Here is a 26316-nt window from a genome sequence, read left to right as displayed (position 1 = left end):
ACAATGCAAAGTGCTTTACATGATTAAAATATAGGAAAATAAAACAATCAAAGCAAGTAGGAAAAAAAATACAGAAACAAAAAAGAAAAAAAAGTTGAACTAATGAGGTTTTAGTTGAACTGTTTAACTAGAACAGTCAAAGGCAATCCTAAACAAATGTGTTTTTAGTCTTGATTTAAAGGAACTCAGGCTTTCCGCACTTTTACAGGGTATTTAAAGGGATACACGCCCACTGAGGTAGTTTAAAGTGTATTTTTTGAAACTAAAATAAATGGATAAACTAAAAGGATAAACTGGTATTGACTACAGGTATGCTCATCTGACAGAACACCAGGTATAAATTGGGAAGTAGCCTACTGCGGCTAAGCCTGTTAGCACATCTCAGCATAAAGCTATGTCCAACATCCAGTTTGGAAAATTTTAAAATATATTTGATTCTAAGAGGAATGACATTGGAACAGTACAGTGGGAGCGTTGGTGTTCACTACAGTGATGCTCTATTTATTAGATACCATCTGGTTTATTTGATAGTTCTACCTCCTGCCAGCTGATGGAGCTGTGTTTTGTTCTATTCATTCGGTCCTGGAATTCCATTTAATTAGCGAAGAGAAAGTTTAGCTTTAGCGCCCATAAAAACATCCTGTTGAGAACCCTTCATTATCTAACCTCTTTCAGGACAGACGCTTGGCTTATATAACCTTATTTTATCAGAATTAAACAGTTTTGGGTCTTTTTTTTATATGTGGACATAACGTGATCACGCACCTTTAAAAAGTGGCACTGCCAGTTTGATCCTAATCCACATATGGCCTAAATGGATTTTCTAACATTTTTCCTTCAAATAATCAAAAATGATTTAATTTCATTCTTTGATCTGATTGAAAGCATTTATATTTTACAGACTATTATTTTTTATCTTTTAACTCTTCTCTAGTATGTTACTATTGTACATTTAAGGTCCCCATTTTTGTGACACCATTGTGAGACAATCAAGGGATTTTCTATTCTTTTATGTCAGACAAATAAGTATCAGACGGAAAAGTTTTTTATTGGATCATTAGCCTTTATTCTAAAACAGGTATGGAGCATTGCAGGCTAACAAAGAAGCCAAACAACCCCCATTCCAAAGGGGTGGACCCGTTCATCCGTTTCAATTTGCATGTTTTCTAAACAAAAACAAGTTTTTGTTTTTCGGCTACTGTATAAAGCCTCAAACTCAGCGCTATTTCTGACATTTTGAATGGAAAAAGCTTCCTGGTTGGGAAGAGAAACCTCTTCAAACTTGGAAACAAAGTCCAGTGAATTGTTTTTTGTTTTTTTTTATCCACACAACGAAGTGAAAATAATAATTTTTTACACCAACAAAACATTTCTACGGAAGAGGTTTAGGGCCACTAAGAAGAAAAAAAAAAAAGTTGACTGATTTTAAAATTTATTTCAGTTTAGTATGGGAAGAAAGTCAGAATTCTGACTTTTTTCTCAGAATTCTGATTTTAATCTCAGAATTCTGACTTTTTTTCTCAGAATTTTGACTTTTTTTATTGTCAGATTTCATTCAGAATTCTGAGATTAAAGTCAGAATTCTAAGATTAAAGCCAGAATTCTGAGATTAAAGTCAGAATTCTGAGATTAGAAAAAGTCAGAATTCTGAGAAAAAAGTCAGAATTCTGAGAAAAAAGTCAGAATTCTGAGATTAAAGTCAGAATTCTGAGATTAAAGTCAGAATTCTAAGATTAAAGTCAGAATTCTGACTTTTTTCTCAGAATTCTGATTTTAATCTCAGAATTCTGACTTTTTTTCTCAGAATTTTGACTTTTTTTATTGTCAGATTTCATTCAGAATTCTGAGATTAAAGTCAGAATTCTAAGATTAAAGCCAGAATTCTGAGATTAAAGTCAGAATTCTGAGATTAGAAAAAGTCAGAATTCTGAGAAAAAAGTCAGAATTCTGAGATTAAAGTCAGAATTCTGAGATTAAAGTCAGAATTCTAAGATTAAAGTCAGGATTCTGAGATTAAAGTCAGAATTCTGAGATTAGAAAAAGTCAGAATTTTGAGATTAAAGTCAGAATTCTGACTTTTTTCCCATACTAAACTGAAAATGTTTTTAAAAATCAGTTAACTTTTTTTTCTTTTCTTCAGTGGCCCTAATCCTCTTCCGTACATTCCCTATCGTGCACGCATCCCCCCGGATATTTCTGAGTTTAGAATGCAGCAACCTGCTTTGGAAAGACTTAATTTCAAAAAAAAAAAAAAAAAAAATGATAATAAAAAAGCAACTTGGTGTTGTAAAAGACTTCAGGATGTTCAGCACTATTCACTTCTTAACAATCCAGTCTCGAGAATGAGCGGAGAAACCCATCTGAAGTGGTATGAAATTAAAGAGAAGATGTGCGGATGCGGATTGTGGATCTCTCTGATGTTCAAGGCTGCAGTGGATTTGTGTTGCTGCTATTAGCAGAGAAAAATGTGCCACAGGGTCTGCATATCTGAGAGTAAAAAAAAAAAAAAAAAAACCGCTCTCAGAGCAGCCCGGCTCCTCTCTGGAAGGGCTGGTATTTCCGTTATTTTTTTTTTTTTGAGGTGCGGATGCCTGTTAGAGTTTTGTCTGAGAATTTCATCAGTGCTCTTTATGAGAGGTTGTCCGTGTTTGACACCGCCTTTATGAGGCCAGTTACTTTTTATGTGAAGCCTTCAGCTGAAACGTTGATGCTGTATGATCGCTGGGTTGTGAATTTTATGAGACATCGCCTCCGTCCAAAAAAACCAAAAACACTAAACATCTCATATTTCATCAGCTCGTATTAACAGGACGTCTCTTTTACTCTCCTGCCAAATCTTTATTCCTCCGTTTAGGCTGACTTTTTAATTTCTCTTGTCAACTCATTAATTCCCACTTGTTGTCGTCAGCGGTTTAAGGAAAAAAAAAAAAGGAATTATGGTCAAATCCGTGCAAATAGTGATTAATTGTGGCCGGCTTTAGTCCATTTGTTCTCGGGGCGGCTGCACAGGCCTGCTCCTGACGTGATTCATTTCTCCTGCTTCCTCACATGCGTGGCTCCTCCACCATTACAGTACATCTCCCCTCTTTTGTTTGCTCATTGTTTCCCTTCACTTTCATCATAAGCCGCATGCTAATGTACTGCGCGGCCGCGGCACAGGCAGGAATATATCATCTTCTGATTACACTGGATAAGTGGATTTGTGGCTATTTGCACAGCGGAAGTGTCACAGTGACATTACATATGAAAAGCTAACTTTTCGGCGCAGGTAGAGCCAGAGCGGGTTGTCATAGTGTCTGTGCGCCTCTGCAGCAGCTCGCCTTTCTGATGGCAAGAGACTGCTGAGGGAATTACCAGGCGTCAAGGGGAAGCTCCATTAGAATATCTGTGATGGATCCTAGAGTGAGCGTTGACGTTGAGGCCTTTCTTTTTTTTTTTTTAGCTACCTTATGCATAAATGGTGCAATTCAGACTGCTACTTAACCCATTTAGGCCTAAAACGCCTGGAAAAAACACCTTAAAAACCTATGGCCGATTTTAAAAAATACCCCTAAAACCTGAAGTTTTTCTGTAAATTCAGCAACTGTGTCAACGCCTAGTAAATTATTGATATCTCAGCTTCTGTAGCAGATAGAACTCAAAATATATTTTATCTTTGAAATTCTTCCAAAAAAAAAAGTGAAAAGCAGTAATAAAAAAATAAAAAATTCAACCTTTATTTTTTCCATATGTGATCATGTCTTCATTGAGAATGTGCAATATAAAACGTTTTTAAAATAAAGAACAAACATTACATAAATAACTATCTGATGATTACTTATTAACAGTATTATTATGCATAATAATGCATATGTCTGTGTTATAAATTGCATACAACTTACCTCCAGATGGCCACAAATCTGTCCCGGGACATATTTTGGGGGAACTGCGTCCTGAAGAGAGGTTTACTCTGTCGCCAATAATCTCTTCGTACTGGCAACACAAGAAGTCCCATGCCCATACACAGCCCAATAAATGTCTTCATCTCCGTCACAGTCACGGGTGACCACTTTGCCATCTTTGCTCTTGTTGGAGTTTGGTTTGTTTGGTCACTGTACCTATTCGTCTCGGTAACAAGATGCATCCAAAGTTCTTCATTAAAAATATGCTCAAATGCCTGCAGCGGTGTGGTGTCTGCAGGCAAATCAACTTTCACTCCAGGTGTGCGGTTGAAAACACTCCGTGCATTGCGGTGGTAGTTCGATTGGTTCAGCGCGTTCAAAGTCATCATTTTCATCTATACCGTCATCAAAGCCGACACACTCCTCAAAATCACTGCCTTCCGACATCTCTTCTCTGTCAAACTCCTCCATGTTTGCTTGAAAAAAACTTCTTTCTTCTTGCTTGACTTATATGCTCTCCCGGCGTCAATGGTAGAATTACACAACAGCGCCCCCGGCTTGAATGGTAGAAATGCGGTAATGCTTTCCCGGCCTAAATGGGTTAAGCCCTTGGCAGAGGTGCTTAAGCCTTCTCTCACACACAGTTTCCTCCCCGCTCACTCTGACATTGAACTGAAGTGCAAAGCCATGCAGCTCCCAGCAAGATGCTCAAAATGGTCATTTGCATTATTTAAAGCTTCCACTGCTGTCTTCCTGCTCTAACTATACCATACAGAGACGATGGAGAGAATCTGTCAATCTCTCCAAGTTAAGAACGCTTGCATAACGCCCCTGCAATTAAAGCAAGACGTGTTGAATTACTTGGGTAGGAATCAGACGTTGTAGATCCCGCAGAAAAGGTGGGAAAGTTCAGCTCAGGAGGGGGATTAAGGCTTTGGATTTCAGAACATCTATTTTAGAAATGGTGGATATTGTTAGGCGTTTAGTTGGGAGACATGCGGCGGTATCTTTTCATCCTTTATTCATTTTTAAAAGAATTTCCAGATGAAGAGATGGGTGGAAAACTGGAGCTCAGACGAGGAATTAAATCACAACGGCAGAGATTCGTAGGCTGTGGATGAATCCGGATCAATAGAGCTACCTGGGATATACTGACTCTGCACCCATTCAGGCTCCATTTAAACAGTTTTTATAGTGGTTTCCAGTGCAGTGTTATGCCAGAATAACCCCCCTCCCACCCGCACAGCAGAATCTGCCCTCAGCTTTGACCCCCCCACCCAATAAACAAATTAAAATTCTTGCAGAAGCATGGAGCGTTCTGTAAACCTTATTCAAATGGGCAGCTGGGTTCATCAGTGGAAGTATTACCATAAAGCTGGTTCAGTAATGAGTAGCAAACAAAACAACCAAGATGGGTTTGGACGGGGTTTGTCCCAACGTGTGCAGGAAAGCACATTTCTTTAGTCAGTCTTTGATATAAAGGGAATCAATTCCATTGTCACATTACATGCCTGTACAAAAAAAGACCATTGATAATGTTTAGGGTTCTGACCAGGATGATTTTACGAGGCTAAAGTAAAACATTTTTAAAATATTTTCTTCTGTACCCATAATTTTTTATGTTTTTTGCCTCTTTGCTAACTAAGCCCGCTGTTATTTCCCTGTTCATTTTGGGAGGCATATAAGGACATTATTTAGGAGTGTTAAGGAAGAAAATAGTTCTAAAATAGTTAACTTTGGAAAAAGGTTGGCTTTCTCTCTTCCTTTTGGATCCCAGGTCCTCCCGGCGAGCTGCGTGTGGCCAAAAGGAAAACCAGCAATGCGTGTTGACGTCACAGAATTACAGAGTTTAATCCAATATAAGACAATGCATAAACTTAGAAGTAAGACAATGCACAAACTTACACCAGAAACTGCAGAACAACGGAGACATAGATTCATTTACCTGACATAAATGGAGAGAAGGAAAGAAAGCAAAGACGTACAAAGACATCTTTGGAGATTGAGAAAGCTTCCTGGAGAGGTGGCGAAACGTCTTCAAATCTTGAAAACCAAGTCCAGTGGATATTTTTTGAATTTTTACGGAACATCTTTGGAGAGTTGCAAGAGGAAATCTGATTTGTTACTTCTATGTAGAAAGTTTTATCCTCTTGTATCTAATTTTGCTCCTCCAACCAGGAGCTATCTCTGACACTCAGAAAAACTTAGAACTTCCCCTAATTTACGGCCTGGCGTCCAGGAATTCTAAGGTCTTCTGGCTAAAGAAAACATACGATAAGATAACACAAAATAGCTGTGGAATGCGGGGCCTCTTCCTGCCATAAATTCTCAGTAACAAACTTAAATTCAGTAATTTGGTTCAAGGAAAGGTTATCTTCACAAACTTGTTCAAAATTAAGAAATATGTTCAAAATGAGAGTGTTCAACATACCTTTTACACATGCCATAAGATTAACTGTATTAAAAACTAAAAATAATCATTTTTCTTTAACAGGAGTAAATAAATACAGAAGAGTGAAAGGAAAAGGAGGAAAAATGAAAATTAATTGGAAAATATTAAATTTTGTCAAATGATATTTTGTTATACAGGGTTCCTCCAGCATAAGACAAGTTAAATTCAAGACTTTTTAAATTTCACCTATTGTCATGGTCACTCATTAAATGGGTTCTCCGCTGATAATGGCTTTTCATACTTGTTACGCACGTGTTCAACTCAAAGTTAATCAAACTAACTCCCAGCCGCCTTTGTGGAACCAAAAACTCAAGTTTCTGACCTCAGGCTTGATCAATTCAGAATTGAGGATTATAGTCTGATTTTGTTAATCCTGCTTATTGAAAAGGACCCCTGGTTGTGGTCATTTAAGAAAGCTCGATATGCAACTTCAGTGAGTTTCTGGAGTATACATTTAAAAGTACTTTAATTAGTCTGTGCCCCTTTTATAACCTAAGCTGTTTGACATTTTTATTTTTTCCCGACATCCCTTTTATACCTTTATACTACATGTAACACAATGTCCTAACTTTTTTTAAAGAGCAGCCATTGAGAATATTTGAATTATGTTGTAAATACATTTCTTATGAACAGTTTTTTGTTGTAAAAACCTAGAAAACAGAAATTAGTTTATAGTTAGATTTAATGGATGCAGATAGGGATTGAGGTACTGGGCCAGGGGTACCTTCTACACTGCAAAAAAATCTAAATATATATGTCATTTTTTCTTAAAATAAGTGCATTTGTTCTTAAATGGAAGAGGTAATAGAGACATTTTGCCAATGGAACAAGACAATTTACACTTAAAATAAGAAAACACAATTGCATTGTCTTATTTCAAGTGCATATTATCTAAATATCTTATTTTAAGAGTAAAAATACTCATTCCACTGGCAAACTATCTCATTTACCTACTCAAATTAAGGGTGAATACACTTAATTTAAGAAATTTTTGCGCTTTTCTAGATCGTTTTTGCAGTGTACGGGACGCAAAAAGAGTAATTATATGTAATAACATGTAGTCCTTCAGGAGCAGATTCCAATGGTGTCTCTCTTTCTGTCTCTTATCTGATATATATAAACAGTTCCCCAAACACAGACAGCTGATTTCCTTCCAAATGTCCGTTTTCAGCAGTTTGTCTAATAACTGTGAAGCTACTTCTTCTGATTTCTGTCATGTTGTTTTCCAAAAGGAGCAGCAGTAATCTTTGCATATGAATGTTAACCATGTAAATAATTCCTCTACTTGTGCCAAATGTGTAGTTGCTCCTTAAGTGAAGATGAAATGTGATCCTTGAATGCACTGCTTGTGGTTTCTTCAAAAATCTTTTAGCTTTTTTTAGTTATTTCATATTTTTCTATTAATTCCTTCATGTTTAGAATTGGTTAAAAGAACGTTTTATAGGAAAACCTCATACTAAAAGATAAAATCAGTTTATTTCTGGCGAAATGAAACGGTAAAAAAGGCTGGTCATGGTTGGAGGAAACGCCACAGTCCCTCTGAGGGATCAACACACTATGAGGCACAGGGCTGACCAGAAAGTGGATGCGGTCAAATCTGATACGAAGCGCCTTGATTTGAAGTCTGAGCTTCTATATGTTCTGGGACTTTAATACGAACACTGCATGCTGCACTGGCAGGGCCAACAAATACGTTCCTGCAAGGCTGTTGATTGCATGGCTGCTGTGTCCATTATATCTTAACACAGCTGTTGTTGCAGGTGGAAATAGGAAGTGCCGGTCTGCTAGGGGTGTTTGGTGTGAACTGCACTCATATCATTATGGTCGTTTCCTTCAAACTGGAGGAAATTCTCTGCAGTGTTCCAGCCACGCTCTAATAGCTCCTATAGGTTAGATGAAGGTAAAATCTAGCTGATTAGCTTAGCTTGGCCGGTTTTGATCATAGTAGGTTCTTTACTCCATAAAGCCACATGGAGCTACTTAACTTGCCCATTTAATACTTTATAAAAAACAAAAATACATCCTTTTAAATTATTATTTTAGCTGTTTAAGTGTGCAAATGTCTTCATAGTGAAAATCTTTTGTCAGTAGATTTAGTTAAAATAAGGAAAACTATTATTTTATAAACCATTTTACTTAGTCAGCACTTTCTTTTATCTTTAACCCTTATTGTACGGTAATCAGCCCTGTTCTGGTCTGGGCAGCATTCCTTTAACCTGACTCCACCAGATATGCGGAGCAAATCCATCTGGAAACCTTCCGTTGAAGTAATTTTGGTAAGGGACGAAAATACTGGTTAGCTGATTGGCCTATGTTGGTGATAGACGGGCCAAATAAACCAATCAGATCAACGAAGCATATGAGGTGCTAACAGAGCGACGACGAAAACACAACCACAAGCCAGGCTACTCTTGCCGAGACCAGTCGGGAGAAGAGCAAAAACATCTTTTCCTCTGAGAAAAGCCTCCAGAGCAGTGTTTTGCTCTTCTTTCAGTGAAGAAATACTCTGTAATTCCGATAAAACTTGCTTAATAGCCACGCTAACGCTAGTTTCATCGGCTGATGCCGCCATGTTCTTTAGACTGAACTGTCGCGCTTCTCGTTGGGTCACACCTCAACCCGCCTCAAAGCCAACGCTGATTGGACGTTCGTTTGGTGAACGGCTCCAAATTTCTTCAACGGAGAGTCTCCAGACTGATCTGCGAGTGAAACCTTGAAAGCTCGCAAGATCAGGATAGTCTCACGAAGCTAGCAGACTAGTACTAGCAGTAGACATGCTGCTCTGTCAGACTGTTTACCGTAATAAGTGCCGTAAAACCTGACGTTATCAAATAAAAAGTGATGTCATCAGTTGAACGCCAACGTGAGCTGTGTGCGTCCATTATTCTCAGAGTGAGCGTTGCTTTCGTTCACGTTCATTACTTTAAATCTGTTCAGTTCACAGTTCACTAAAAATAGGAACGTATTCAGCGAACGCAGTTCATTGAACATTCCAAGCAAGTTAAAAAACAATCCACTGCACTGTGTTTCCAAGTTTGAAGACGTTTCTCTTCCCATCCTGGATGTTTTTTCAATTCAAAATGTCAGAAATAGCGTTGAGTTCCAGGCTTTATACAGTAGCCCAACAAAGCCTTGTTTTTGTTTAGAAAACATGAAAATTAAAACGAACCAACGGGTCCAACCCTTTGGAATGGAGGTTGTTTAGCTTCTTTTTTTGGCCCGCAATGCCCCATACCTGTCTATGTCTCTGAACGGGAGAAAGGGGTTGGGGTTGCGATGCGAACGTGTTCATGCACGAGTACGTGGCAGAAAGTATCACGCACCGATTCCTCATTCACTGGAGCCCAGTGGTCAGTTAAAGTAGAGATTGTTTACTCTTTTTAAAATTGTTAAATTATTCTAATGCATAGAAATGTAATTTATTTGAAATAAAACTTAGCTAAGATCTTCAAATTTTATTGGAAAAAACGACATTTTAAGTAGTCTCATTAATAAAAATTAGGGCTGACAAAATTAACGTGTTAACGCGAGATGATTAATTTCTGGAATTAACGCGATATTTTTTTTTAACGCAGTCCCGCCCTGCGAGATGGAGGAATTAGAAGAACCCGTTGGCCCGCTGGATGGACAGTTCGTGAATAAAAAAACAAAGACGGGACAATAGATAAACATGTTGTGGTTTGCTCACACTGCAAGAAGGACTTTTCGTTTTACCGAAGCGCCTCGGTTGAAATATCATCTTAATGCCAGGCATTCATTTGTTGGGGCTTCAACTTCAAGTGTTACGACACACATGCGTCAGACCACCCTCACCGAACACAGGGCATTAATTAACGGGCCACTTTACATTCAGAAAATGTAAACTAGTTAGTTTGCCTTAACAACTGGCTAAAAGATGAATAAATAATAGGTAAAATGACCTCTTGTAATTGTTTAAAAGTCAAGCTGTTTGTTTTAAATGAAAAACGATCCATTCACCCATCCTGTATTTGCTAAAAAAAAAAAGCAATGGCTAAGTTGCCAAAATTGTTGAGAGTTAAATTCTTTTTTTGGATTTTTCATTAATAAAAACTAAATGTAATGCCCATCTTGCTTATCTTTCTGTTTTGAAAACAATACACAGAAACTATTTTTTGTATTTTTCAATAATATTTAGGCTGGTGATTAATCGTAATTAATTCAAGAAACCTTGAGATTAATTAGATTAAACATTTTAAACGTTTGAGAGCCCTAATAAAAATGTATATTTAATTTGATGCTTAACTTAAACATTTGCAAAGAAACATTTGAATTTTATAGTTGATAAATGACCAGACTTTTCAGTTCATCTCAGGTTTTTAATGACTAAACTCATGAGCAGTTAGAAACTACTGGCCAGAAAAATGGACGTCCTCTGTAACATACGGAAGAGGATTAGGCCACTGGAAAAAAAAAAGTTGACTGATTTTTATTTTTAATTTTATTTCAGTATAGTATGGGGAAAAAAATCAGAATTCTGACTTTTTTCTCAGAATTCTGACTTTTTTCTCAGATTTCTGACTTTTTTCTCAAAATTCTGACTTTTTACTCAGAATTCTTACTTTTTTCTCAGAATTCTGACTTTTTTTTCCTCAGAATTCTGACTTTAATCTCAGAATTCTGACTTTATTCTCAGAATTCTGACTTTTTTCTCAGATTTCTGACTTTTTTTTTCTCAGAATTCTGACTTTAATCTCAGAATTCTGACTTTATTCTCAGAATTCTGACTTTTTTCTCAGAATTCTGACTTTTTTCTCAGATTTCTGACTTTTTTCTCAAAATTCTGACTTTTTACTCAGAATTCTGACTTTTTTCTCAGAATTCTGACTTTTTTCTCAGAATTCTGACTTTTTTTTCTCAGAATTCTGACTTTTTTCTCAGAATTCTGACTTTTTTCTCAGAATTCTGACTTTTTTTTCTCAGAATTCTGACTTTTTTTTCTCAGAATTCTGACTTTAATCTCAGAATTCTGACTTTATTCTCAGAATTCTGACTTTTTTCTCAGATTTCTGTATTTTTTCTCAGAATTCTGACTTTTTTCTCAGATTTCTGACTTATTTCTCAAAATTCTGACTTTTTACTCAGAATTCTGACTTTTTTCTCAGAATTCTGACTTTTTTTTCTCAGAATTCTGACTTTTTTTTCCCAGAATTCTGACTTTAATCTCAGAATTCTGACTTTATTCTCAGAATTCTGACTTTTTTCTCAGATTTCTGTATTTTTTCTCAGAATTCTGACTTTTTTCTCAGATTTCTGACTTTTTTCTCAAAATTCTGACTTTTTACTCAGAATTCTGACTTTTTTCTCAGAATTCTGACTTTTTTTTCCTCAGAATTCTGACTTTAATCTCAGAATTCTGACTTTATTCTCAGAATTCTGACTTTAATCTCAGAATTCTGACTTTATTCTCAGAATTCTGACTTTTTTCTCAGATTTCTGTCTTTTTTCTCAGAATTCTGACTTTTTTCTCAAAATTCTGACTTTAATCTCAGAATTCTGACTTTTTTCTCATGTTAAACTAAAATAAAATATAAAAATCAGTTAACTTTTTTTTTTTTCCAGTGGCCCTAATCCTCTTCCGTAGTAACAAGAAAAGGAAGTTAAAGAAAATAAAATCCAGCAATGAACAGATAGAAAAATGAAACAGTAGGCCTCCATGAAGCCATTAGTTTTGTTTAAAACGGCTCATTCCTCAGCAGGCAGTTTTTTGAAAGGCCCCCTGAAACAAAAGATAAAATCACCCCTTTCTAATTTTAAAGGAATTACACAAAACCCGCTTTGACACTTTGGAAGATCTAGTTGTGTTTGCTGAATCACCAGCAGGTCTAACCTGCTGTACCGCAGCTCCAACGCCTCTCCACCACTTACTGTACCATACCTCGGTCCGGTCTGCACCCAAACCTCCACACTTCCACCCCCTCCCGGCTCTGTAGTGTGCTCTTCATCTCTTGTCTTTGTCTTCCTCCCTCCTCCTCACCGCGGTGGGGCCCTGCCAGGGGCTCATGATCGGATTTAGCGCCACGTTCTCACTCTGTTTCGCAGAGATGAGTGACAGATGGTGGCCATTAGTGTATATTCCATGCATCTGTTGCAAGGCGCTAATTTATCTCATTAGGGGGACGTGTGGAGGTGGTTGTGGTGGCGGGGGGGTGTAGGAGCAGGATGGAGCTTTTTATTATGAGTGTAAAACACAGGATGCAACGATGGAGACGGTGAGAGAGGAGGGGGCGGGGCTTCTGCGCCGTGCGGTCCAATCGGTGGTTCTCGGGGCTCCTGTGTGGGTTTGAGCGTATTTGTGCGTTTAAATGGGTCACTCTGTCGAGCCCACCAAATTCCCACACACCCCTGACACGCTGCGTCTTTACCCCGCATGCAGAGGCCCAATTAATGCCGCCGCTCGTCTCGGTGGCGCCCTATATGCTCCCTGTGTGTGTCGTGTGACCGTTCTGACAAAGTCTTCTGAGCAGGCCATTAGCAGGATGACATATGCTGCCATTTTTTTTTTTTTTTGTTTCTCTGGTAATTTATGTGTTGCATGCCACAAGCCAAGTGAAATATCCATCTCTGATTGGCTGGCTGGAGACCGTGCGAGATAAAAAAAAAAAACAAACCTGGTGTGTGGTGTAAATTGTGGGTAACCATGGCAACTATATTTAAGGCAGCGTTCCCAAAGAATGAGTGAAACAAATCTAGGCATGAATTTTTCCTGGAAACAAAAAGAAAAAAGATCAATAAAGCGTCTGCCTGTGTGTCATGGCACCCGTGGTACCAAAGGAGCGCCTCTGAGCGCGAGGAGCAAACCTCGACGGAGGCACCGAAAGATCCTAATTTAGCGTTTCGGCTCGAGAGCTTCTCACAAAGCCACTAATTTTAAAGTTTGAAAGGCAGCAGAGGGCCTCAGAGAGTAGGTGAGGATTTTACCCATTGGTATGCATGGCCCAATTACACACCGTACTGCAGCAATTAGCTGACCAAACAGAGTCAGCTTACATCAGAGAGCTCAGCTTCATCTAGGTGGATATTTCATTGACAGCAGAAGGCGTTTATTCATCTTATCACTTTGCAATCATTAGGTTGGATGTTTGTAGGATTATTATGTACATGTTGAACTACATAATAGAGCATGGAAGAATGATGCAGGTTTTTTAAACGTTGCATCCATTTATTAATCCTCACATTAAGCCCTAAGCCTTCTGGGACCGAGGTTCTGGTTCTGTAAACCAGTGAACTTGCATGCTCCAACGACCGCCATTTCTACCATCCGTATTAGAAGTTGGTTAATTCAGTTGAACTTTTGCATTTAAGCCTTTTATGTCCAGACTTCCTGCAATACAGAGATTTGAGATATAGAGGTCCTCTGGGCCTCGCACCGCTGCAGAGTGGAGTCGGCATCAATGACTAATAATAGGGCGGAGAAAGTTTGTGGAATGTCAAAGCTGGATTTTATTTTATTTTTTTATATCTGCATTAAATCTCGTTAGGACCGGCTTCATGTTGCACCTCCTAGTCTTTGTCCTCGTCTTTACCATCCTCGTTCACCTGGATGGTGAACGTATGGGATTTTAAAGCCATGCTACAAACTTTGACTGGGCCTTTCTAAGACATAGATGTGGTTTGATTTAAACCACTCCGTTCCAGCTCTGGGTGGAGGGATGACCTCCTAACCTGACTCTGCCAGATGGATTTGCTCTGCATATCCATCTGGAAACCTTCCGTTGAAGTAATTTTGGGAAGGGGCGAAAATACTGGTTAGCTGATTGGCCTATGTTGGTGATAGACGGGCCAAATAAACCAATCAGATCAACGAAGCATATGACGTACTAACAGAACGACGACGAAGAGGAGCCAATTGATAGATCAAACTCTTGCCGAAACCAGTCGGGAGAAGAGCAAAAACATCTTTTCCTCTGAGAAAAGCCTCCAGAGCAGTGTTTTGCTCTTCTTTCAGTGAAGAAATACGCTGTAATTCCGATAAAACTTGCTCGATAGCCACGCTAACGCTAGTTTCATCGGTTGAAGTCGCCATGTTCTTTAGACTGAACTGTCGCGCTTCTCGTTGCGTCACACCTCAACCCGCATCAAAGCCAACGCTGATTGGACGTTCGTTTGGTGAACGGCTCCAAATTTTCTTCAACGAAGAGTCTCCAGACTGATCTGCGAGTGAAACCTTGAAAGCTCGCGAGATCAGGATGGTCTCACGAGGCTAATGACCTCCGTCCTGGTCTCAAGTTTTCGTCATTGGCCCTACACTAGAAAAATGATCTAGAAATAACTTCAAATTTCTTAAATTAAGTGTATTTACCCTTAATTTGAGCAGGTAAATGAGGTAGTTTGCCAATGGAATGAGTTATTTTACTCTTAAAATGAGATAATTTGATAACATGCACATGAAAATAAGACAATAAAATTGTGTTTTCTTATTTTAAATCTACATTGTCTTCATCCATTGGCAAAATCCTCTTTTAGCTTCTTAATTCAAGAACAAATGCTCTTATTTTAAGAAATAATGACTTATCTAGATTTTGATTTTTTCCAGTGTAAAGCCTGTTCTTCCTGATTATCTTTTGTTTACCATCCAACATTGCATCAGCTCTGACCAGCTTTACATTTTTTAATATGAAAAGCATCCTTGATGCTGCCACCACCGTGCTGCTCTATTAGGAGTACATGAATGGCAGATTTTACCCACTTTCTTCAATCCTATTCTGATTAGAATCGACAATTGCTTTAATGCAATGAATAAAAACACACTAGAAAAAATTAAAATCTAGATAAGTAATTTTTTATCAAAATAAATGCAATTGTTCTTGAATTATGATTGTAAAAGAGACATTTTGCCAATAGAGCAAGACAATACACATTTAAAATAAGAAAAGAAGATTGCATTGTCTTATTTCAAATACGTTTTATCTAAATATCTTGTTTTAAGAGTAAAAACACCCATTACATTAGCAAATCATCTCGTTTATCTACTCAAATTAAGGGTAAATACACTTAATTTAAGACATTTTTACTTATTTCTAGATTGTTTTTTCTAGGAATATGTTCAAAACATGCTTATTTATTTGTTAAATATAAATAAAGTTTATTTAAAATCACTTAGAAAAATGTAATATAAGAAACAAATTTTTTTATGTGTAGGAAATTGTATGATTGTTGCATTTCTTCAGCATGAAGATCATCTGTTCTTGGTTGTAAGGTAGACGATGTACATGCGAGAAAAAGTTTTATAATCGTTATTCATGATTATAGTTTTTTACTGGTTGTAGTGTCACTGGAGGGGCCTGTCCTTGGTGCAAATCCATCTAAAAGCCCCTCTAATCATCTCTGTTCTGAAGAGTACATCTTAGTTTGTGCATTCTGAGAGAGGCGGGAGAGATTCCAACTTTAGCAGAGCGGCAGACTAAATTTAGTAGCTCACAGTTATGTAAACAGGGCTTTTTAAAGGCTGTGGTGTTTCCCCATCAGATAAAAGAGAAAAAATGCCTCCTCATTCCTCGGTTTACCTGCTGGGAATTGTTCTGTCGCTAGCTGTGTTTTTCTTTTTTTCTTTTTTGGAGCTGGTTGTGACAGTGCATGTATTTTTATACCAAAACCGTCACGATTCTGATGTCGATCACAAGTAAAGAGTCCAACTTAAAGACAGATAATTGTTGTTTTTTTAAGTGCTTTAATTGAAAATGAGTGAAAATGTTACATTTAATCCAGTCCACAGCAAACCAGAGAAAATAAAGGAAAAGTCCGCTCATATTCAGAATTCAACCTTTTAAAAGTACTTTAAGTATGAAATTATTACATCCTGTTCAATAAATAATAAGTGTTTTAATTAAGAGTAATTATCATGTGAATGTGCTTTACTGGAGGCATCCATGTTTGTCAAAGAACACTGCTGCCACTTACTGGTTAGTGACGTCACAGTGCGGTATCGGCTGTTGATCAAGTCCCAGTGCTGTATCTGGTGTTTGTCACAACGCGCTATTATCCAAGTCATCTTGAAAACATTCTTCTTCCAAATGTTGGCTACATATTACGGGTTTTTTCTCTGGCCAGAAGTTCGATGGCAAATCCTCCCTCTTCAACAGGTTCCTGCGGGTCCTTAAAAAGTCTTAAAGGCATTGAATTCTTCAAAATAAAACTAAGGCCTTAAATGGTATTAAAATGTCTTAAATCAGTCTTTCGTAGGTCTTAATTTTTAAAACATCATAAATAGGATTATTTTTATTAGGATTTATTTTTGTAATCTAAATAAAACATTAAAATTGACAATTCAAGTTGGCAATCCAACGACCAACCCGTCCGTGGAGGATCAGGAATCTGAAAGGTGGAATAACTCTTTTTTTCCACTTTTACCCGATGTATTCCAGCATCCAGCTGCCATGCACGTGGGCATTGTCAGTTTCACTATAGCTCTGGTGAATTTCAATGGAGAAGTCCTCTGGAAATCTTCAATGATTGTTGTTGATTGCAGATGTGTCTAGTAGTTCCCATTGATTTAGCTTGGAAAGCGGGAGAATGGCGCTAGGCTTACCACACCGTGACGTCACTGCTGGAAGATGGCAGGAGGGAGGTGTTGCTATTAGTGTTGCACAGGTACCGATACCAGTATCGGACGGGGCCCTGATACTGCCCTAAAATGGTGGTATCGGAATGGCTAGTACCAACAAATAGGGCACTGATACCATTTTGAGAGCCATAAGTTTATTCAACTATTGTCACCCACTTCTGGTAGGCAATAAAAAGTTCTACTGGATTCACTTTGTATTAGATTTTTTCCTGCTTCACAAAGGTAGGCAGCAGCTCGACAAAGCAATGATGGCAATTATTTTACATTATAATGGTATCGGTATCGGCCGATACTGCACAGCCAGGTATCGGGTATCGGTATCGGGGTCAAAAAATGGCATCGGTGCAACACTAGTTGCTATATCTGGGCAAAAATGGCCGCTCCCAGAGTCGGTAATCGCAACGAAAATTTTTGCTTTTATTTTTCTTTACCAATTAACGCTAAATTCATTAAATCACAGCAAACTTATTAGTCCTAGGTATAGATTGGGGTGTGCAAAATAATCGTCATGATGATGCATCGTGATTCTAATTTTCATGATCTACTGCATCGATTCTTGACGCCAAGTATCGATTATTAATTTTAAAAAATTAAATAAGTAAATAAAATTGCATGAAATTGCATGAATGGTTGGCGAACATCAGCCAAAAACAAGTGTAATATAACTTCCAGTCCAGTAGATGTCGCTGCGGATGTGTTAATGCACACTGCCTTGTGTCACAAGCATTTCTACTGCGTCGAGTCATTCAAAAACAAAACATGGAGGAGAAAATATTGCAATGCATCGCAATAATTAAAGTATCGTGATGCATCGCGATAGAATCGCATCGTGGCCTGTGAATCGTGATTCGAATCGAATCGTGACTTCTTTGGCAATACCCACCTCTAGTATAGATAATGATCTATTGATTATTCCTTGCTGACCGGACTTTTCCTTTAAATGTGCTAAAGATCAACCGGGTTATTTTACAATCAGCAGGAGATTAGCGACCCCTCTGGTTCTAAATGTGCAAGATTACAATCTTACAAAAACCGTTCAACATTTCTAACCAGATTAAAATGCATTTCAAAATTAAAGTTAAAGCCAAGTTAAACTAAGGGGATGAACAACTAGTTAAACATTTTGGCCTAAATATGTTGTACTTTTTCTGTTAACTTAAAAAATGCTGCTTTTGATGCATAAAGAGTCTCCATGTGCAATGGTTGGGTTGATGATGCGGTTAAGTCAGAAAAGACTGCAGTCTATAATCATATGAGTTGATAGTTTAAATCAAACAGGGTTGTTTTTTTATGTTTAGATGATAACAGAGGATCTAGCAGATTTTAATGGTTACGACCATCAGTGAACAGATGGAAAAGTTGTCAGGTGTATAAATCTAAACCAAACCATGTCAGGAAACATGTTGGTTATCACCTGCAAACAATGAAATGATCCCTGAAGGGTTTCCCTCCTCTCAAAGAGAGACAAAGATGAAACCTTTGGACAGATTGTTCTGTTAATCCAACAGAAGTGGAAACAGAAATTAATACAGAAATGAGAAAAAAATGAATTTTCTTTTTTAAGATTGGTCTGATGATAAGTAACCTCTAGAAGATTAATTATTAATTATTCTTGGTTAAAACTTGGGTTTTTCGGCTGCTGTTTAAGAGGAAACTGTCAGGAATAGATGAAACATGCTGGATTTCTTGAGGTTAAAGTGGAAATCTGATAAAATCCCGCATTTAGGAAACATTTCTGATTTCTGGGTGTAAGAAAATCTCCTTTTAGTAGTTTTTGTCTCTTCTGCTTGATTGACATACTGTTATATGGCTTAGCTTTTCAGATGAATGTTCTGTGGTTTATTTCCCTGTATATTAATAAAATAAAATAAAAAAATCAGGCCAATAAAGTTTTTTTTATCACAGGGGTTTCTAAAAGTTTCAACCTTTGACCCCAAAAATAACAAAGACCCCCTAAAAATCCAAGCAATTACTATATAATTACATGGATCAAGTGAAAAAGGCTTTACATTTTATAATAGATTATTTTTTTAAAAGGCATTAAATTATTTAATCATTTTCAAAGTAATTTTTATTATTTAATGGGAACATTAATTATTACATTTGGATTTAACGATTTAATTGTAAATGTAATGTTTTAATCATAGATTAAATAAATGAAACAAAATTTATTTTTCTTAAGACATTGACATTTATGTATTTAATGATATATTTTGGCCCCTATCTTAGGGATGACATCATAATGTGGTCGTGATCTCCACTGTTGGACCCCTGGCCTATTAGATAGTCCGACCAGCTGATAAACGTACGCCTCCTGTTTAACAAGCACGTGGCCACAGTAGAAAGAAAGGACTCCTTTTTAACGAATGTCCAGAATGAAGGAAAAATAGCGGCTTAACTTTAAAGAACAGACATAAATTCTGTCTCTCTTAGTTTCTATGTCCTCTAATCAGAAGGTTGCTGCTTTTCCTTCATGTTGAACGGAGTTAAACTGCTGCAGGGATCTTGGTTGAAGCAGCTGCTTCATTTCTATACCTGTTTATCTGGCAGTGGAGGTTTGTCATTTAGTTGACAGTACCAAAAGGTGCTCTGTCAAGGTTGATAAACTTAAAAACCCAGAAGAAATGTGCTTTATTTTAAAGGAGATATGTTTATCTTTAAGTTGTGCATTTTTTTTCTTTCAGGTTTGTATGTTTATGTTATTATTAGTCATCTTCTTCCTGTCACATTTAGAGAGAAGTCATTAGATCTGTTTCTAGTCGCTTTTATAAAAAGGTTAATAAAGGGTTTAGAAAAGTACTCGCATTTAGCAATGATAAGTTGACAGTTTTCCTTCACAATGGAGAGCATGGCAGCGAGGCGTAGCCACCGGTGAGCTTCATACATTAGCCAGCTTTGCAGCAAGACAGACAGCAGCTGGGGGTGTTGGGTTTTCAAAGTAAAGTATATGATCATTTCTTGTTACCGGTATTTAAATTCTAATGTGTAAGAGAATTAAAGAATCCATAATAGCCTGAAAATTAGTAATTAATTCAATCCAATTTCCACTGTTACACATCTTTCTCTCAAGGGGGCGCACCCTCCACCTGGGGAACCATTGCTCTATTTAGTTTACTCTGAATGAATGGTAGCATGACTACGGAAGAGGATTAGGGCCACTGAAAAAAAAAGGTTAACTGATTTTTAAATTTTATTTCAGTTTACTATGGGAAGAAAGTCAGAATTCTGACTTTAATCTCAGAATTCTGACTTTTTTTTTTTTCAGAATTCTGACTTTTTTTCAGAATTCTGACTTTAATCTCAGAATTCTGACTTTTTTTTCAGAATTCTGACTTTTTTTTCAGAATTCTGACTTTAATCTCAGAATTCTGACTTTTTTTTTCAGAATTCTGACTTTTTTTTCAGAATTCTGACTTTAATCTCAGAATTCTGACTTTTTTTTTCAGAATTCTGACTTTTTTTCCAGAATTCTGACTTTAATCTCAGAATTCTGACTTTTTTTCTCAGAATTCTCACTTTAATCTCAGAAAACTGACAGCTAACAAACATGTTAGCATCAAGCCGTAGCCATGTCTCTTTTAGAGACTAGCTCTCTTGTTTTAATGACCTTCTGCTCCTCCATTAATGAGGGGACCCCTCGGGCACGTAAAAAGTTGCCTAATTCTGTCATTTTCCACCAATGTGTCACTGGCCACCTCAAACAACTCACATCTTTGTCAGAGAAGCTGAGTGCTCCACATCTCTACCTTCATGGTACCCATCCACATTAAAATTAAAAATTCTGAGAAAAAAGTCAGAATTTTGAGAAAAAAGTCAGAATTTTGAGAAAAAAGTCAGAATTTTGAGAAAAAAAGTCAGAATTTTGACTTTTTTCCCATACTAAATTGAAATAAAATTTTAAAATCAGTAAACTTTTTTTTTTCAGTGGCCCTAATCCTCTTCCGTACATGACTGAAATCAGTTTCATATAAACATAAATCAGACAAGTTGATTCAATAAAGCTGAAACTGATGTAATAAATTAAAAGCTGGAAAAAGATAAAAAAAAAACTTTATTGACCGTCCATAACACTGTTAATTTGGTGTTTAACATAAAAAAAACAGTTTTAGCCAAAAACCAGCGTCTGGTTCTGGATCTTTGACTTATTCGTTGGTCTTTGGCGCAGTTACAGATCTGCTGGAGAACAAGTTGAAAGATGAGTAAAAATCTGATATTTCAGTCCTGAACAGCCTTCAAGCTTCCATCTGATCACGCTCTGGATTCAGAGTTTGAAGATGAAAGCTTTTCCCGTTTCCTGCCATTTCTGCTGAAAAAAAAACCCTGATTACCGCAGGTGTAAAATCAGTTATGATTTAATACCACTAATGGCACCGTAACGAAGCAAAAACAAGTTAAAAACCGCCTTGTTTGGTTTTAATAGCCTGTTAGAAACGTACCAAGAGGTGATGCATGCTTTATTTTGACATAAATACTCGTTACAGGGTGGATTTTGACACAGTGCAGTAATTAAACAAAGGAAAAGCAGGGAAATTGCTGGGAAGATTGGCAGCTTCCCCTGCATGTTATTGTAGAAGGTTCTGCTAATTTGTGCAAGTTTTCTACACGGATATCAGTCTGAAAACAAAAAGCGGCAAAGAATAGATTTTAGCCAGAGGACTTGAAAGTTGACCAGAAAGTGACGTGATGTGATGGAGAGAAATTTTGCACCTCTGGTATCTGTGAAGCAGGAGAACTCCATCTTTATTTTATTCTGAAACATGATGGCTGCTGAAGAAACCTTCCCTCTTTTTAGACAAATAAAAAATGCTATTTTTAGCTTGTTTTTTTATGCCTTTAATTTTCTGTTTGCTTTTAAATAAAGGAGCAAAGGGAGAACGAGGGGTTCATAGAGCTGGATGGAGCTCGGATGAATCCAATTTCCAGGGTCACTTCCATCTTAATGCCTTCAGACCTTGTTCACTGCCTCAGTGCTGGAAATGAAGGCCTGGTTTAGTGCAGAATAGAGACAGAGACAACCCCCCTCCCTCCTTATTTTTATTGTCTGCAGAATTGCCAACCAGTTATCAGACATGAATTACTTCTGCAGGAAGCGTCGCAGTCGGGATGTGCAGTTTCTGAGCTGTGTTTCCAATGATCCAGTTACCGGACTGCCAGTCAGGGCTGTGATTCTACCATCTGCTTTGCATCTTATCTTTGCACCTGTAATTTTTATGCAAACTAGTTTTAGACGGATTTAGAAGTGCCTTAATAAAATGTGCAGCATTATTTTGTATTTAGTCTGGCCGCCTAGTGATTGTAGCCATGTTGTTGAACATGTTTCTTTAATTCTTTTAATATAAAAAAGCCTAGATGATGATTCCAAAAAAGTAAAAAAAAAAAATCCACTGGACTTTCTTTTCAAGTTTGAGGACGTTTCGCTTCCCGTTCAGGAAACTTTCAATACAAATTTTCAATTTTTGAATTTGGAACCAAACTAAAAAAAACTGCAAACTACTTATTCATATTATTATTTTTTTTACCGCTACCTTAGGCAAACAAATAAGAGTAAACTTCACTGCCAGGGCTGCCATGAGGTTACCAGGGTTCCCGCAGGTCCTTAAAAAGTCTTAAAAGGCATTGAATTCTTCAAAATAAAACTAAGGCCTTAATTGGTATTAAATGTCTTAAATCAGTCTTTCGAAGGTCTTAATTTTTAAAACATCATAAATAGGATTATTTTTATTACGATTTATTTTTGTAATCTAAATAAAACGTTAAAATTGACTTTTTTTCTTTTTTTTTTAAATAACGGCTCACCATATTTGGTTCCGTCCCGATAGCGGAACCAATAAAGCGTTGTTGCTGCCGGGACATTTGGGAGATGCACCATTAACTTTCTGTCTGGAAAACATGAGCAAGCATAAATGTAACGAAAATAGTCTCCAGCCAAGAGTTTTCTCCATGGCTAAAACCAGGGAACAAACATGAGGCTCAGTGGATTTAGTGCAAGAAGTCATTCAAGCTCAGAACGATGGGAATTAAGGCAGTGGAGTCGCACATGCGAAGCACGAAACACAAAGCGTCAAAATGGAGTTACAGAGAAACAGCCGGTATTTCTCAGTTTAGTTCCACCCTTGTCTCTGCAACGCCTCCACTTATCACCAAATCAAACATACTAAGAAAACCATACAAAGAAAAATAGCTGCAAAAAAGACTTAGCACTGGTTATGTTGGGGCTTTAAAGCTGATTTGTTTTGTTCCCTGCTAAAACAAAGTTTGTGAATTCAGTTAAATAATTGTTAAAATATATCTGTCATTTGTGTGTTTTTAGCTTTCTTCCTGTATGGGAAGCTTTTCAACATTTGAACCATTAGTGCAGTGGTTTATGTTAAAATAAACCTTTGGGTTAAGTTGTCCCAAGCAGGTTTTTCTTGAATTTGGTCTTAAATTTCTATTTCAAGTGGCATTAAAAGTTCGTAAAAAGTCTTGAATTTAACTTGCCTTATGCTGTAGGAACCCTGGTTACAGAAAGTGTTTAGATGGTCTGATTATAGTAATGTTGATGGCGATGGCAGAAATAATGGGCCCCAAATTAAAATTTTCCTTAGGGCCTTATGGAGGCTTGAGCCAGCCCTGGGAGCAAAAATGTCTGAATTTAAGTGCATTTACTCTTAATTTGAGCAGGTAAATGAGATGATTTGCCAATGGAATTAGTATTTTTACTCTTAAAATTAGATATTTGGATAAAATGCATTTGAAATAAGACAATGCAATTGTGTTTTCTTATTTTAAATGTAAATTGTCTTATTCCATTGGCAACGTGTCTCACTTTCCTCCTCAATTCAAGAACAAATGCACTTATTTTAAGAAAGAATGACTTGTCTAGATTTCGATTTTTTCCAGTGTATCTGCAAAGTTGTAACTTGGTTACTTCTATTTATAACTCTTCAAAAGAAATTCTCACACATGAAACATCAAGTGTCAGATGTATGCATGAGTTCACACAAAGGAACCAACGCCAATCTTGCATTTATAATTATTGACTTAATAAATAAAGACACCTTTGCATATTTTTATTGACAGTTAAGACTCCCTACAGGAAAACATGCATGTAAACGTAAATAACTGAAAGCCTACATGTTTACAGATCCACCTATAAATTGAAACTTCTCTGCAGCAAAACTTTGTGCCGTTATTTTAAGCATAATGCATGAAGCAATTAGCACATCATTTACTTCCATAAGTATATGTATTTATATTAAACCTTAAACACCACCTTCTTCTTTTTTTTTTACCAAAAGCTGATGGAAAATGTGAGTTAAAGAATAAGAAGTAGAGAATACAGTGAAGGGGCCACAGAAGCAGGTGTTTGCAGTAATTGTACCTACAGAAAGTAAGCTAATTACTTCAACAATAACCCGCTGATGAGTTAACGAGGGTAAAAAATGGTGGGAAACCGTTTCTGTCTCTCCTGGGCTCAACGCACCGCGATGAGAATGTCTGTATTTGTGGATTAAGGGAGGTCTGTTCTTCCTCAAAGATGTTTCGGCACTTTCTGTGAATAAAAGGCGGGTATAAGGAGATTTGGCATCAGGGCTCTTATTGACCCGTCTTCTGTGTTGGGTTTTTGCAGAGGCTATCAGTGAACCCATGGGAGGGATTAAGTCTTCTAAGGAAGAAAAAAAAAATCTAATATTTTTTTCTACATTAAAGTCAGAGGGATCAATTCGTTGTTGCAGAGCGGAGCGGGTTTATATTTGTAAGACCAGAGCGCATCACTCTGACTCATCTGGGCCCAGAGAAGGCTGAAGGTCCAGAACCTCTGAAGAAGATTTTAATTCATTTTAATCATCAGAACTAGAGATACATGGATATGAAAATCCAGATATATAAATATCTGATAATATTACCATTAATGCAGATCACCAGTATTATATATCTACCCTTCTATCTTGATGAAAAACTGACCGAAGCACCGGCATCGCTTATCTGCTGCAGATATAAACCCACAATCCTTTGCTACTCGCTAATCAGCCTCCAGACTGATTAGCGAGTGAAATCTTGAAAGCTCGCTAGATCAGGATGGTCTACAGTATGATTTGTGGACATTAAGATCTAAAGAGAAGCGTCATCTCCTGGTCAGACCCTGTACTTAAGTGAAAGAGTGGAGTTACAAAATATGCATGCCCAGGAGAAGCACAAGTCAGTCCAATGGCTGGAAGTTGGAGGGGGTTCTGCTGGGAGTCGCAGGGAAGTGGGCTGCCATTCAGCTTTGCACTGGAAAAATCGAAATCTAGATAAGTCCTGGTTTTCTTAAGATAAGTGCATTTGTTCTTGGATTGAGGAGGTAAAAGAGACATTTTGCAAATGGAACGAGACAATTTACATTTAAAATAAAAAAAAAACACAATTGCATTTTCTTATTTCAAGTGAATTTTATCTTATTTTCTTATTTTAAGAGCAAAAATACTCATTCCATTGGCAAACTATCTCATTTACAGTACCTACTCAAATTAAGGGTAAATAAACTTAATTTAAGACATTTTTACGTATTTCTAGATCGTTTTTCCAGTGTGGGGGGTTATTTTTTCAGCAAATGCTGTTTCAGAGTCAATATATGGCGGTTAATGATTATTAATTACTAGTTTGGTTGATAATTTCAATAACTGATCATTCAGATTGTTTTAACCTTCATCTCAGACTAATATGTCCATCACGTTTGTTGTGTTTTAGAGCTGTATTTTTCCGAGATTATGGCTTTTGGTGATCTCTACGAAGGAAAAATAATATTCTGATCTTGCTGATGTTATTTAAAGGCATGCTATGCAACTTTTTTCAGTTAATTAATGTGTTCCATAACGTTTTGGATGATTAAATGAGTCATTTCAGGTCGAACAAAGGTTTTCTCGGCCGCCCTGGTGGTCTGTAGGGGAAATACCGTACTTGCAATTGCAGGAGCCCTCGGCCCGCACCCACAGGCTCAGAAGTCTCGTGCATCGCGAGAGTCGGTCTGGCTTTACGGCGAGAACTGCTACACGCCCCCAGTGAAAGGCATGCTCGTTGCTAGCGCAGTGGCCATATTTGTGCAGTTATCTTGGCGGAACCAGCGAGAATTTTCAAACTCGAAAATTGGAACAAAATAGTCACTTACCGCAGTAGACATGGTGATTCGTTGCATTCGCCTGTCTGCTAAGCTCAAAACAACCGTGCCTGGCTTGATGGAGAAACCAGGAGAACAGCTGAGCATGTTTACGACAGTGCACTTTTACTTTCGCCCTCTGGGGGGAGCCTCGCTGGAAAATCAACACCGGTTGCATAGTATACCTTTAACTAGGACTAAGTTGAGGAATCAATTACTTACAGGGTGACGTAAAATCATTCCTGTGGGCCGCTGGTGGCCCAGGGCATCCCTGCATTAAGGA

This window comes from Cyprinodon tularosa, unplaced genomic scaffold (assembly GCF_016077235.1).
Source record: "Cyprinodon tularosa strain WSP-4 unplaced genomic scaffold, ASM1607723v1 ctg250, whole genome shotgun sequence".
Taxonomy (NCBI): Eukaryota; Metazoa; Chordata; class Actinopteri; order Cyprinodontiformes; family Cyprinodontidae; genus Cyprinodon; species Cyprinodon tularosa.
Note: the sequence above shows the minus strand (reverse complement) of the source record.